Here is a 16697-nt window from a genome sequence, read left to right as displayed (position 1 = left end):
AAACAAAAAACAATTGTCAATGCATGATCATGTTGGCAAACAGAAGAACGCATCCATTAAAAACATAAGTGCATCATCCAAATATCAAGTTATCATCGGTTTACATACCAAAAGGACACATATGTTTACTGGAGGTACCAGCAGTTTACATACGAACGCGCACTACTCTAATCCTATCAGAACGCTACCACCTTGGACATGATCTAGACCTAACGAAGAAACAAGCTTGTTCATCTTGAACCTTCCAGAAAATCAAGCCGCCAACTCATCCTTGAACGCCCGCTCCTTTGGGGCATTGTTCATTGGGTGACTAAAAAGGTTGTATGCCACATCCATGCGGTATCGTGCCATGTCTTCCTTAAAAAATGAATACAAAAAGTAAGCAAGTATGATACTAGTTATTCTTGTGTTGCATGAGTATTGAAAACAAAAAGTAAACAAGTATGATACTAGTTATTCTTGTGTTGCATGAGTGATGAATGCAAAAATTTCACATCCATCCACTGTAAAAAATTGATATGGATGTAGCAAAATTATGATATGGATGAAGCAAAAGTAGAATGTAGTTGTAGCACACTAGACATATGGATGTAGCAAAAAAGCCTAGTAGGTACGAACTTAAACCACATATGAAGCAAAAACAAAACATGGTATTCTTCTGTTGCATGAGTATTGAAAACAAAGAAAGTAGATTGTAACAAAATGAGAAGACAAAAAAATTAAAAATGTGTACCTGCTTGAACTCTCTCATTGACTTCCCATCATAGTTCTCCACATATTTGAGCCCAAAAAAGCCACAATCACATCTGTGAGATAAAAAAAGTTCTCCATCATACTTCCCATGCGTAGTTGAAAAAACAAAATGTTGAAATGGAACACATGATTGAAGCAAAGTTCAAAAAGAAAACTCACAGGGTATCTTGCTTTGGGTAATCCTCTAGGTCAACACGGGCAAAGGATCCAACATTGACATTGAATTCGCTGCACTCTTGTGCGAGGGGTGCAAAGTTTGTGATCTAGCACCGAAAACACACACAAAAGTTTAAAAAATAAAATGAGGTGTGTAAAGATGACAATATGGCATTTATGTAGATGAATCAGAAGGGTAAACAGAAAAAATAGAGAGCATGAGCCTACCAGGTTATTGGCTTGCTTCTTCAAAGGAGATTGTTTTCCTTTTGAATGGATCGAGTCAAATACATTCCACTACTTGTGAAGCAAGTTTGCGCAAACAACTATCCAATGGCAATCATGAAAAATTGTGAAAAAGAGCTAGAAAAAAACAAAATAAAAGGCAAAAAGGTACTCAGAACATGTAAAAAATGTTACAGCCGCGTCACATCATTGGTTCATATTTGAAAGTATTTTGTGGTGTGAAACAAAAGAAAGCTCTCGTGAAACTTACGAGGTCAAACTTTTGAACCTTGAACTTTGTCATAGCCCTTTCAAACTCAGGCATGAGTTTTGCTGGTTGGAAGGTTGATGGGTCTTGTTTTAGTAGGATCTACATACAATAAAATGATTAGTGTGTGTTGCAACGAAAATGTGAAAGAAAGAAAGGAATGAAGCATTGCTTGTTTTTACAAAAACTTACCCCCGGGTGGACTGAGAAAATGTATTTCTTCAAATCCCTTTCTTTTGCTGCATGGGATGCGAGGTTGTTCATCTCGATACATAGTGACATAACCTCATCATTCATATCCCCGCGAGGCTTAAAGCATACAAGGAATTTCTCGTATCCAATGAAAAATCCACCTAGCTTGGTGAAAGGTGTCCTGTCACCATAGATGCAACTGAATGAATCATTTGTTTCGAGCAGAAAAAAATAAAAAATAGAAAGCAAAAATAGATAGGGCTTAGGTAGCTCACACTTGTTCATTGGGTTGTGATTTCCTCAATGGTTTCCTATGCTTTACAAAATTCTCATACATTTCTGCAGCCTTATCGACCTTTTGCTTCTTTGCCTTGGTATTTTTTATGGCTGGAACTTTGGCCATCCTCTTCTTCCTAGTGTTCTTATCATGTGTGCTAGGGCCACAGCTTGCATCAACAAATTGGTCTTCTGTAGCGACCATCTTAGGAGCTGTAGCAAAAAAACAAAAATGAATGATTTTGCAAGAGATTGTACAAAAGTAATTTGCTGGAACCACACAAATGTGAAAAAATGATATGGATAAAAACAAAAAGAAATGATTCAAGAGGAAGGAAGCATACTTGGGCTGTCATCATCGTCTGAAACAGGAAACACGGGGATGTTTGCATAGATGGGGCTGACTGTGCTCTTCTTGATTGTAGGCTCATCCGTGGAATGCATCATCTCATAGTCTTCGGAGCCCTTTGGGAACAACTCACAGGATGGCTCGTCGTCCCAAATGCCGGCTGTCGCACTCCTGGGTGCATCATAGAAGAGTGGGGGGCTGTGAGGTGAGGCGTTGCCTTTCATCTCGAAACTCACTCCTTGTTGCTCACGAGTTTACGCAGCCTCTGTTGCAACTTGTAGGTTCAATCCAGTGACTTCATCCTTGTTGATGCTAGGTGTTGTACCTTGAGCTTGAGCTTGAGCACCAATGTTGGCATTTGCAGCTTTAGCATCATTCTCTTTTCTGCGACATTCGTCCATGATAGGTGCTTCAAAGGAAAAGTTGGGCTCATTGGTAGCTGTGATGGCATCTCCAACATCACGAAGGAGAGCGGCCATCCGGTTGCACTGCAATCCCTTTAAACATTGTCCAAACTTTCCTACTACACCATCCACCTCTGCTGCAAAAATACCCTTGTGCTTGTCGTAGAGCATTTGAAACTGAGTTGGTACCTACAAGAAGGCTAGTGTCCAACATTTTAGTGACAAGTATATCTAGATTTTGAGAAGTATGGATGTAAAAAAACACAAATGTGGGTGTAGCACATTAGAGGTATGGATGAAGCGAGAAACAAGTAGGTGTGCTGCTGTGTCACTATGTATCAAATAAACAGTGTGATTGTAGCAATTTACTGTCATGGATGAAGCATAAAAAACAAATGATCTATACCTCTAGGTAGCAAATTATTGATATGGATGTAGCAAAATTATGATATGTTTGAAGCAAAAACAGAATGTAGTTGTAGCATACTAGACATATGGATGCAGCAAAAAAGCCTAGTAGGTATGAACTTAAACCACATATGAAGCAAAAACAGAACATGGTTGTAGCACATCAGAATGAGGGATGCATCAAAAAAATATACACTTGCAACTGGGTATAGTAAATAATGCAAAGCAAAGGTAAACAGGAAATGAATACAAAAGAAAAAGATAGTGTAGATAGGGAAACAGTACCTTTAGATCTTGCATGCTAGGGAATGATTGCTGCAGCCAATCGTTGATCGATGATGATAGGTGTGGTTTAGCATCAACATTTTGTTGAGCCTTGTTTGATTGAGAGTCCTTTGCTTGAATGTCATCGCCTTGAATTTGGCTTCCTTGGCCACTAGGTGCTTCAGCACCAACTCCCTACCCACTGGCTGCTTCAGCACCAACTTCCTGTCCCATGAGTTGTGCTGCATAGGGGGTGTTGCACAAACTCCGGATCTAGGAAAACAAAACATGAGGGGAAACAAATAAGAAGGCTGCCATAACCTAAATGGAAAAGCAAAGATTGCTACATGCAAATTCAGTGAGCAAAAAACAAGGGGGGTGTTAATACTCCATTGGCAAAGGAAAATACATAGGCGGGATGTAGCAAAATTACTTGGGTGTGTTTCCCGTAGAAAGGTTGGACAAGAGTGAGCTTGTTCTTGTCAACTTTATCCAACTAATCAAAATCCTTTTGGCAAACAAAGCGTATCCTCGGCACGGAATAATCAATGGCATGCTTATTTGGGAGGCCGGCCGGGATATCAATATGATCCATGTATATGATCTGCATAGAAGGGAAAAATGACATTAGCCAAAAAAACATAAATGTGAGCTACAGAAATGTACAAAAGGTTTCATGCAGCAAAGAAAAAGATCGACGTATTTCATAATGTTGTGTTGCATACCGCTAACATGGGAAGGCATGAAGCGATCTGAAACTCTGCTGCTTTTTATGTATTTGCTTGCATCCTCTTCTTCTCTTGAAAGACTCCAACCTCCTCCATCACTCGTGCCAACAAGTGCTCATCCCAAGAGAATTCATGCACCAAAGACATATCTTCCAAGGAAGCTAGATACTCGAGATTCACCATATTGCCAGTGCCTGGGCACAAAACTATTGCCAACGCAAGGAGTTTCCAAGTCCTATTTATCATAACCACCTCCTCATCGTTGCAACTAGTGAGCAACTTGACAACATGGGCGATTGGAGCCCTGTTCCCCTCCTTGTAGATGCTGCGAAGATCATGTTCATCACTCTTCTTAAGAAGCTTCATAGGTCTATCACCAGATGGCACATTGAAAATCCTTTTCACCATGAGCTTGTTGAAGGTGATGGACTTGTTCTTGTGTTTGAACTTAGAGAGTATGTGATTCGTGTTCATCACAACAAACTCAATGAGCTCATCGGGCACCTTGAAAGACCGGATGTCCAACAAGTCTCCAAACGGTCCCTGCCTTATGATTCTCCATTTTTCTGGTGATACTTGCTTCCCAATCTCAGCCAGCCTTTTTGAGTTAAACCTTGACTTAAAGACACATATATTGCCTTTCTTCTTGATCTTCTCCTTAACCTTCTTACTCCCCTCATTCTCACCAGAGGTGCCTGCAACATATGTGAAAAGGAAAAAAACAAGTCAATAAAACCCTAAAACTGCATCATCAGTAGCTAGCAAAAAAACATACATGAACACCTAAAAAAATCTGTATGCAACACCTACAAAAAAATCGGATTTTTAGTTAAACATACATAAACTTGCTAAGGGGTCATGAATGTACATATTTGTATGCAACACATAGGGATTAAACAGTACGTTTAGGTGACCGACAGCCAATTAGCATCACCAGGCACAACACCTGTTGTGTTCCAGTTATTTAGGGAAGGAACCCTGTTGTGTTCAATAGATGCAAGCAAACACCAACAGACCAATCATCAGTAAGAAGTGATTGACTTGTAGGTTTATTAACTAAAATACTGCATAAGGCTAGGTATGCAGGGCTATTTGATATTAATAACATCAATAGTAGCGCGTTGATGCCGATGGTGCTCAGTTATCAGATGTATAGATGTACCAACTAGACTGTATATATCTATATTCAGCACATACATCAACATAGCCCATTGGAAGAAGGGAAACAGAACCTTTAGCATTACTAAATTGTAATTTTTGAACAAATTAAATGATAACCTTATTTAAATTCTGGAATTTAAAGAAATAGGCAATGAAATTCTCCTAGTTGAGAAGATAGTCATCTTGTAGGGCACTGAATTGACCCATGCTCAAGCTCAAAATAGCTTAGCAGTTTAAAAAACAAGGTACTAGAAATTCAGTAGATTGCAAGGAATACAAACTTCCAGGCAAGAGGTCAGGTCACCACTTGATCTTGGCACCAACCAGATCAGGCAATTAGCTACTATATTAAAAAACTACTAAGAATTTGTGAATGAGTTCTCAAGATTTATCCGTCGCATACACAGTTGGCCCCAAAATCGGACAATTAGCTTCCACCGCTTGACGAACAGGGAATTAATAATCTGGTACTAGAAATAGATCGTTTGAAATACTATAGGGCGACAAAAAGTAGTTGCCAAATGCTTTGGCATCACAAACCCTAAAATCGTGGAAGAACAGATCCCTCACAAACCCTAGGTCCTAGATCCTCTGCTTCAACCTGACAAAGTCGTGGAAGAACAGATCCCTCACAAACCATAGGCCCTAAATCCTCTTATTCAACCCATGACCACAACCTGACAAAATGCATGCCGCATCATCTACCCCCCTGCTGAGACAGCCGGTAGGAAACCACGACCACGCACCACATCACCAGATCGCTAAGGGGTGGAGCAAGGACAGATGCAGGGAGAAAAGCACGGGCGCAGGAGGAAAAATTACCTGCCGAAGGATCCATTAGACACAGGGGAAGGGAGATCCGTCTGATGATCCACAAGTATAGGGGATCGCAACAGTTTTCGAGGGTAGAGTATTCAACCCTAATTTATTGATTCGACACAAGGGGAGCCAAAAAATATTCTCAAGTATTAGCAGCTGAGTTGTCAATTCAACCACACCTAGATAACTTAATATCTACAACAAGGTATTTAGTAGCAAAGAAATATGATAGTAGTGGTAACAGTGGCAAAAGGTAACGGTAGCAAAAGTAATAATTTTGGTGTTTTATAGTGATGATAACAATAGCAACCGAAAAGATAATAAGCGAAGAACAATATATGGAAAGCTCGTAGGCATTGGATCGGTGATGGAGAATTATGCCGGATGTGGTTCATCATGTAACAGTCATAACATAAGGTGACACAGAACTAGCTCCAATTCATCAATGTAATGTAGGCATGTATTCTGAATATAGTCATACGTGCTTATGGAAAAGAACTTGCATGACATCTTTTGTCCTACCCTCCCATGGCAGCGGGATCCTAGCGGAAACTAAGGAATATTAAGGCCTCCTTTTAATAGAGTACCAGACCAAAGCCTTAACACATGGTGAATACATGAACTCCTCAAACTATGGTCATCACCGGGAGTGGTCCCGATTATTGTCACTTTGGGGTTGCTGGATCATAACACATAGTAGGTGACTATAGACTTGCAAGATAGGATCAAGAACTCACATATATTCATGAAAACATAATAGGTTCAGATCTGAAATCATGGCACTCGGGCCCTAGTGACAAGCATTAAGCATATTAAAGTCATAGAACATCAATCTCAGAACATAGGGGATACTAGCGATCAAACCCTAACAAAACTAACTCGATTACATGATAAATCTCATCCAACCCATCACCGTCCAGCAAGCCTATGATGGAATTACTCACGCACGGCGGTGAGCATCATGAAATTGGTGATGGAGGATGGTTGATGATGACGACAGCGACGGATTCCTCTCTCCGGAGCCCCGAACGGACTCCAGATCAGCCCTCCTGAGAGAGTTTAGGGCTTGGCGACGGCTTCATATCGTAAAACGCGATGAATCCTTCTCCTTGATTTTTTTCTCCCGAACACGAATATATGGAGTTGGAGTTCAGGTCGGTGGAGCACCAGGGGGCCCACGAGGCAGGGGGCGCGCCCCCCATCGTTGTGGCTAGGGTGTGGGCCCCTGGCTTTGATTCTTTCACCAGTATTTTTTATTATTTCCAAAAATAAGTTCCGTGGAGTTTCAGGTCATTCCGAGAACTTTTGTTTCTGCACATAAATAACACCATAGCAATTCTGCTGAAAACAGCGTCAGTCCGGGTTAGTTCCATTCAAATCATGCAAGTTAGAGTCCAAAACAAGGGCAAAAGTGTTTCGAAAAGTAGATACGACGGAGACGTATCAACTCCCCCAAGCTTAAACCTTTGCTTGTCCTCAAGCAATTCAGTTGATAAACTGAAAGTGATAAAGAAAAACTTTTACAAACTCTGTTTGCTCTTGTTGTTGTAAATATGTAAAGCCAGCATTCAAGTTTTTAGCAAAGATTATGAACTAACCATATTCACAATAACTCTTAGGTCTCATGTTTACTCATATCAATGGCATAATCAACTAGCGAGCAATAATAATAAATCTCAGATGACAACACTTTCTCAAAACAATCATAATATGATACAACAAGATGGTATCTCGCTAGCCCTTTCTAAGACCGCAAAACATAAATGCAGAGCACCTTTAAAGATCAAGGACCGACTAGACATTGTAATTCATGGTGAAAGAGATCTAGTCAAGTAATACTCAATGTAAACTAACAGTAATGAATGCAAATGACAGCGGTGCTCTCCAACTGGTGCTTTTCAATAAGAGGATGACGACTCAACATAAAAGTAAATAGATAGGCCCTTCGCAGAGGGAAGCAGGGATTTGTAGAGGTGCCAGAGCTCGATTTTGAAATAGATATGAATAATATTTTGAGCGGCATACTTTCATTGTCAACATAACAACCAAGAGATGGCGATATCTTCCATGGTACACACATTATAGGCGGTTCCTAAACAGAATGGTAAAGTTTATACTCCCCCTCCACCAACAAGCATCAATCCATGGCTTGCTCGAAACAACGAGTGCCTCCAACTAACAACAGTCCCAGGGGAGTTTTGTTTGCAATTATTTTGATTTGATTTGCATAAAGCATGGGACTGGGCATCCCGGTGACCAGCCATTTTCTCGTGAGTGAGGAGCGGAGTCCACTCCTATTGAGAATAACCCGCCTAACATGGAAGATACAGACAACCCTAGTTGATACATGAGCTATACGAGCATACAAAACAGAATGTTTATTTGAAGGTTTAGAGTTTGGCACATACAAATTTACTTGGAACGGTAGGTAAATACCGCATATAGGTAGGTATGGTGGACTCATATGGAATAACTTTGGGGTTTATGGAATTGGATGCACAAGCAGTATTCCCGCTTAGTACAGGTGAAGGCTAGAAAAACACTGGGAAACGACCAGCTAGAGAGCGACAACAATCATGAACATGCATTAAAATTAATCAACACCGAATGCAAGCATGAGTAGGATATAATGCACCATGAACATAAATATCGTAGAGGCTATGTTGACTTTGTTTCAACTACATGCGTGAACATGTGCCAAGTAAAGCCACTCGAATCATTCAAAAGAGGATACCACCCTATCATACCACATCACAACCATTTTAATAGCATGTTGGCACGCAAGGTAAACCATTATAAGCTCCTAGCTAATTAAGCATGGCATAAGCAACTATAATCTCTAATTGTCATTGCAAACACGTTTATTCATAATAGGCTGAATCAGGAATGATGAACTAATCATATTTACAAAAACAAGAGAGGTCGAGTTCATACCAGCTTCTCTCATCTCAATCAGTCCATCATATATCGTCATAATTGCCTTTCACTTGCACGACCGAACGATGTGAATAATAGTAATAGTGCACGTGCATTGGACTAAACTGGAATCTGCAAGCATTCAATGAACAGGAGAAGACAAGGCAATATGGGCTCTTTTGTCAGATCAACAATAATGCATATAAGAGCCACTTTAACAATTTAATTATGGTCTTATCCTATCGACCCCAAAGAAAACAAAAGAAATAAAACTATTTACATGGGAAAGCTCCCAACAAGCAAAAGAAGAACATGAAATCTTTTTGGGTTTTCTTTTTAATTACTACTACAAGCATGGAAATTAAAACTAGCTAAAATCTACAACTAATTTTTTTGTTTTTTCTTAAGGTTTATTTCAAACACACAAAAAGAAAGCATAAAAAAGAAATAAACTAGCATGGATATTACAATGAAAAAGTATGAGCACCGACATCTAGCAATGAGTGTTTGAACATGAATGTAATGTTGGTGAGAAATACGTACTCCCCCAAGCTTAGGATTTTGGCCTAAGTTGGTCTATTGCCACGGATGGCCTGGCGGATATCCAAAGTTGTAACTGGGGTCGTACTGTGATGGATACTCAGATTGCCACTGGCTGGCAATCACCTCCGGATCCCACTGGTAAGTAGACTGTCGTGGGTGATCAAATTGTGGTTCCGACTCTGGCTCTGCAGCTGATGTAGGGTTCCGGTAGGCGTGAATGGCCTCCAATGGAACAAGGTACTTGCCTGCAGATAAATCAAACAAGGAAGGAGCAGGCAGGGTAATAGTCTTAGGATGATGTTTCTCAAAGAACAATTTGTATTTAAGCTCCCTTTCCCTATTATTTACAATAAAATCACGCGCTACCATACTCTTATAATCTAAATAAACAGTAGGCAGCAATTTTTCTTCCTTTTCATTGTGCCTAATAGGTATGTTATAGTATGCAGCAAGGCGTGAAGCATAGACACCTCCAAGGATGGGGCCCTTTGTACGGTTCAGACTTAACCGTTTGTCAATAATACCGCCCATACTAATAGAGTCGTCATGGAATAAACCATGGAACAAAATAATAATATCAGGAACACTAAGGTTTCCACAGTTTCCGCGACCAATTAAGCAACGACTAGCAAATATTGCAAAGTAGCGTAAAATAGGAAAATCTATGCTAGTGATTCTTGCATCGAAAACTTTCCTAGTTTCCCCTACAGTAATAGTGTCAATAAACCCATCCACATCTCTACGACGCGGTTCCTCTAAGCTACCCTCGAAAGGTATTTTGCAAACCCTGCAAAATTCATGAAGTGACATCTCCTTATGCTCATCATATAAATAAAATTCCACCGTAGGTGGTGAGCTCCTAGCATGGAAATGAAAGTTTTGCACAAAGATATTGGTGAGTAAGAGATACTGTTCGCGTTGGTCATGGAGGAAGGCGGTGAGGCCTGCATTCTCAGCCAATTCATAGAAATCATCATAAATCCTGGCTGCTCTCAAGAAATCATCACAAGGCCATTCACACGGCCGGACCCCCGCGGTGCGAGGCAGATTATATTTGGGCCTCTCTGCTTCTTCACTTTGCTTTTCCTCCGAGCTTCGTCTCGACGAGCCCCTCAAAAATCTCTTCATCTTTTTTTGAAAATTTCTGAAATTTTAGTAACTTCAAAATAAAAGTGAACCAAACTCAACAGTGCCTAGAGGCAATATCATGCATCAAAACTACTTTTGACCATATAAATTTGACATGCAAGCTCAAGAACATGGTCACCTAGGCAGCACAAATTTGCAATGAATAAAGCACTAGAACAAAAACTAATTGGATCAATGGAGGAGTCACATACCAAGGAACAATCCCCCCAAAGCAGTTTTGTGAGAGGTGCTTTGAGCAAGGAGATCGAAAATCGCAGCAAAATGAGCTAGAACTTGTGCTTGAGCTGGCTGGTGATTTTTTTGGGAGGAAGAAGAAGTGTGTTGGTACAGGAATAAGTGGAGGGGAGCCACCGTGGGCCCACGAGGCAGGGGGCGCGCCCTCCACCCTCGTGGCTAGGTGCTTGCTCTCCCTGCTGTGTTCTTAGTGCCAGATATTCTCAAATATTCCATAAAAATCATATTTAAATTTCAGGGCATGTGGAGAACTTTTATTTTTGGGGTATTTTTATATTGCACGGATAAATCAGAAAACAGACAGAAAAAAACTATTTTTACTTTATTTCAACTAAATAACAGAAAGTAAAAGGAGGGTATAGAATGTTGTGCTTTCTAACTTCATCCATCTCATGCTCATCAAAAGGAATCCATTAACAAGGTTGATCAAGTCTTGTTAACAAACTCATTTCGAGTAACATGAAACCGGAGAAATTTCGAATAACACTATGTTACCTCAACGGGGATATGCACATCCCCAATAATAAGAATATCATATTTCTTCTTGACAGTAGGTAGAGGAAATTCAAAACCTCCAAAAATAATCGATGGCATTTTCCAATAGAGTTTATGCTATGAACTTGAGGTTGTTTCCTCGGAAAGTTTACCGTATGCTCATTGCCATTAACATGAAAAGTGGCATTGGCTTTGTTGCAATCAATAACAGCCCCTACAGTATTCAAAAAGGTCTTCCAAGAATAATAGACATACTATCGTCCTCGGGAATATCAAGAATAACAAAGTCCATTAAAATAGTAACGTTTGCAACTACAACAGGCACATCCTCACAAATACCGACAGGTATAGCAGTTGATTTATGAGCCATTTGCAAAGATATTTCAGTAGGTGTCAACTTATTCAAGTCAAGTCTACGATATAAAGAGAGAGGCATAACACTAACACCGGCTCCAAGATCACATAAAGCAGTTCTAACATAATTTCTTTTAATGGAGCATGGTATAGTGGGTACTCCTGGATCTCCAAGTTTCTTTGGTATTCCACCCTTAAAAGTGTAATTAACAAGCATGGTGGAAAGTTTAGCTTCCGGTATCTTTCTTTTATTAGTGACAATATCTTTCATATACTTAGCATAAGGATTCATTTTGAGCATATCAGTCAAATGCATATGCAAGAAGATAGGTCTAATCATTTCAGCAAAGCGCTCAAAATCCTCATCATCCTTTTTCTTGGATGGTTTGGGAGGAAAAGGCATGGGTTTCTGAACCCATGGTTCTCTTTCTTTACCATGTTTCCTAGCAACAAAGTCTCTCTTATCATAACGTTGATTCTTTGATTGTGGGTTATCAAGATCAACAGCAGGTTCAATTTCTACATCATAATCATTGCTAGGTTGAGCATCATCATGAACATTATCATTAACATTATCACTAGTTTCATGTTCATTACCAGATTGTGTTCCAGCATCAGAAATAGAAATATCATTGGGATTCTTAGGTGGTTTAGCAATAGGTTCACTAGAAGCCTGCAAAGTCCTATCATTTTTCTTTTTTCTTCCTTTTAGAAGGACTAGGTGCATATATATTATTTCTCTGAGAATCTTGCTCAATTCTCTTAGGGTGGCCTTCAGGCTACAAAGGTTCCTGAGTCATTTTACCACCTCTAGTCATAACTCTAACAACATTATCATTTTTCTTACTATTTAATTCATTGAGTAAATCATTCTGAGCTTTAAGTACTTGTTCTACTTGAGTGGTAACCATAGAAGCATGTTTACTAATGAGTTTAAGTTCACCTTTAACTCTAGACATATAATCACCGAAGTGTTCTATCATATAAGCATTTTGTTTCAATTGTCTACCAAAATAATCATTGAAGTCTTCTTGCTTAACGATAAAGTGATCAAACTCATCCAAACATTGTCTAGCAAACTTAGTAAGAGGGATTTCAGCTTTATCATATCTATAGAGAGAATTTACCTTTACTCCCCGTGTCGGGTTATCAAGACCATGTGTTTCTTCAATAGGTGACGGATTAAAACCATATATTTCTTCAATAGGCGGTAAATTAAGACCATGTATTTCTTCAATAGGAGGTAAATTCTTAACATCTTCAACTTTAATACCCTTTTCTTTCATGGATTTCTTTGCCTCTTGCATATCTTCAGGATTGAGAAATAGATCACCCCTTTTCTTCGGAGTTGGTTTAGGAATAGGCTCAGGAGTTGGCCCAGGAGGTGTCCAATTATTTTCTTTTGTCCACATATTATTCAATAGAATTTCAGCTTCATCCGGTGTTCTTTCCCTGAAAGCAGAACCAACACAACTATCTAGGTAATATATGGAAGCATCGGTTAGTCCATTATAAAAGATACCAAGTATTTCATTTTTCTTAAGAGGATGATCAGGCAAAGCATTAAGTAATTGGAGAAGCCTCCCCTAAGCTTGTGGGAGACTCTCTTCTTCAATTTGCACAAAATTATATATATCCCTTAAGGCAGCTTGTTTCTTACGAGCAGGGAAATATTTAGCAGAGAAGTAATAAATCATATCCTGGGGACTACGCGCACAACCAGGATCAAGAGAATTAAACCATATCTTAGCATCACCCTTTAATGAGAACGGAAATATTTTAAGGATATAGAAGTAGCGAGTTCTCTCATCATTAGTGAACAGGGTGGCTATATCATTTAATTTAGTAAGATGTGCCACAACAGTTTTGGATTCATAGCCATAAAAAGGATCAGATTCAACCAAAGTAATTATATCAGGATCAATATAGAATTCATAATCCTTATCAGTAACAAAGATAGGTGAAGTAGCATAAGCAGGATCATATTTCATTCTAGCATTCAGAGTTTTTTGTTTAAGCTTAGCTAATAATTTCTTAAGATCACTTCTATCATTGCATGCAAGAAAGTCTCTTTTAGTTTCTTCATCCATAACATAGCCCTCAGGCACAACAGGCAATTCATATTTATTAGGAGAGCCTTCATCATCACTTTCATCAATATTACCAGTTTCAATAATTTCATTCTCTCTAGCCCTAACAAGTTGTTCATCAAGAAATTCACCAAGTGGCACAGTAGTATCGAGCATAGAAGTAGTTTCATCATAAGTATCATGCATAGCAGAAGTGGCATCATCAATAATATGCGACATATCAGAATTAATAGTAGAAGCAGGTTTAGGTGTCGCAAGCTTACTCAAAACAGAAGGTGAATCAAGTGCAGAGCTAGATGGCAGTTCCTTACCTCCCCTCGTAGTTGAGGGATAAATTTTTGTTTTCGCGTCTTTCAAGTTCTTCATAGTGACCGGCAGATATAAATCCCAAGTGACTCAAAGAATAGAGATATGCTACCTGGCAATGGCGCCATAAAATAGTCTTGATAACCCACAAGTATCGGGGATCGCAACAGTTTTCGAGGGTAGAGTATTCAACCCAAATTTATTGATTCGACACAAGGGGAGCCAAAGAATATTCTCAAGTATTAGCAGCTGAGTTGTCAATTCAACCACACCTGGATAACTTAATATCTGCAGCAAGGTATTTAGTAGCAAAGTAATATGATAGTAGTGGTAACGGTGGCAAAAGGTAACGGTAGCAAAAGTAATATTTTTGGTGTTTTATAGTGATGATAACAATAGCAACGGAAAAGTAAATAAGCGAAGAACAATATATGGAAAGCTCATAGGCATTGGATCGGTGATGGAGAATTATGCCGGATGTGGTTCATCATGTAACAGTCATAACATAAGGTGACACAGAACTAGCTCCAATTCATCAATGTAATGTAGGCATGTATTCTGAATATAGTCATACATGCTTATGGAAAAGAACTTGCATGACATCTTTTGTCCTACCCTCCCGTGGCAGCGGGGTCCTAGCGGAAACTAAGGGATATTAAGGCCTCCTTTTAATAGAGTACCAGACCAAAGCATTAACACATGGTGAATACATGAACTCCTCAAACTATGGTCATCACTGGGAGTGGTCCCGATTATTGTCACTTTGGGGTTGCCGGATCATAACACATAGTAGGTGACTATAGACTTGCAAGATAGGATCAAGAACTCACATATATTCATGAAAACATAATAGGTTCAGATCTGAAATCATGGCACTCGGGCCCTAGTGACAAGCATTAAGCATAGCAAAGTCATAGCAACATCAATCTCAGAACATAGGGGATACTAGGGATCAAACCCTAACAAAACTAACTGGATTACATGATAAATGTCATCCAACCCTTCACCGTCCAGCACGCCTAAAATGGAATTACTCACGCACGGCGGTGAGCATCATGAAATTGGTGATGGAGGATGGTTGATGATGACGACGGCGACGGATTCCCCTCTCCGGAGCCCCAAACGGACTCCAGATCAGCCCTCCTGAGAGAGTTTAGGGCTTGGCGGCAGCTCCGTATCGTAAATGTGATGAATCCTTCTCCTTGATTTTTTCTCCCCGAACACGAATATATGGAGTTGGAGTTGAGGTCGGTGGAGCACCAGGGGGCCCATGAGGCAGGGGGCACGCCCAGGGAGCAGGCGTGCCCCCCACCCTCGTGGCTAGGGTGTGGGCCCCCTGGCCTTGATTCTTTCGCCAGTATTTTTTATTATTTCCAAAAATAAGTTCCGTGGAGTTTCAAGTCATTCCGAGAACTTTTGTTTCTGCACATAAATAACACCATGGCAATTCTGCTGAAAACAGCGTCAGTCCGGGTTAGTTCCATTCAAATCATGCAAGTTAGAGTCCAAGACAAGGGAAAAAGTGTTTGGAAAAGTAGATACAAGGGAGACGTATCACCGTCCTAGGGCCAATGCTCCAGATCTCAGGCACCGCCGACGCCATCGCCCCTCCGGTCGCCGAAAGCCGCTGCCCCTCTATTCCCCTCTCTCAGTGACGCGAAATGACCCCCTCACGACCCCTTCGTGAATGGTTGCAACAAAAACCGAGGGAGCAACTAATTGGATTGAGGCCGGACACATGGCACAACATCTATCCTTGGATCTGAAGAGATCCAAAGCGCAAAGCGAGTCCGACGGAATGGTTCGGCCGGCGCCCCGGCCAGAAACGATTCCCATAAAAAATGGCTCCTCCTAATGGATTTCTGACATCTCGGTCCCATGCCATTGTCAACGTAGTCAATAAACGAGAGAATTGCACAACGAGCGGCTGACACCAGGGACCTAGCAGCTCGCCCAGTTATTTTTGTTTTGGGTTAATTTGATAAATGCCACTCCAAATCTGGTGTTTCCGAGAAATGCCACTGCAATTTCCAAAGTTTGAAAAATGCCATTTCATGCCATTTCCAGTGGCATTTTTCGAAGTCTGGAGTGGCATTTTTCAAAGTTTGCAAATTGCAGTGGCGTTTTCCAAAGTTTGCAAAAATTGCAGTGGCGTTTTTCAAAGTTTAGAAATTGCAGTGGCATTTTTATGAATTGCGATAATTGGAATGACATTTATCTAATTTGTTTTTGAGATGGAAGCAGGGTGTCACTGGGTTGTTCGGGGTACTCTGGCCTGTCTAGACAGCCTTCTCTTTTATGTTTACCACAGACCAGCCCAGTAGTTTTTTTCCTCTCTGAAAATGGCTAGCCCAATTTTTTTGTGATTTGCCAAGTAAGTCGCTTTGTCAGGCCCGTTGGGCTGCAAATCTTTCAAGAAGAGGAGAGCTTCATTCGGCTAGCCGAGAAAATGGCCTATCAGTAAGGAGAAAAGGGCTGTACATTTTTAAAACCCATCAAACCGGCAATTATTTCAAATTTCTTTTTTTCATTTCGAGATTTTAAATTGCATTGATTTTTATGCATGGACAATTTGTTGGATTTTATATTGATATAAATTTAATTTTA

At 40.1% G+C, this 16697-nt stretch overlaps 1 pseudogene; it reads right to left on the bottom strand.

Annotated features, from left to right (window-relative positions):
- Positions 1-299: 299 nt before the first annotated feature.
- On the bottom strand, positions 300-4728 carry LOC125553882 (uncharacterized; annotated as a pseudogene).
- Between the last annotated feature and the right edge of the window lie 11969 nt (positions 4729-16697).

The sequence above is a fragment of the Triticum urartu genome, chromosome 4A (genome assembly GCF_056163025.1).
Source record: "Triticum urartu cultivar PI428250 chromosome 4A, HENAU_Tu73, whole genome shotgun sequence".
Taxonomy (NCBI): domain Eukaryota; kingdom Viridiplantae; phylum Streptophyta; class Magnoliopsida; order Poales; family Poaceae; genus Triticum; species Triticum urartu.
The sequence above is the reverse complement of the archived record's forward strand: the minus strand, read 5'-3'. Positions and strand labels throughout refer to the sequence as shown.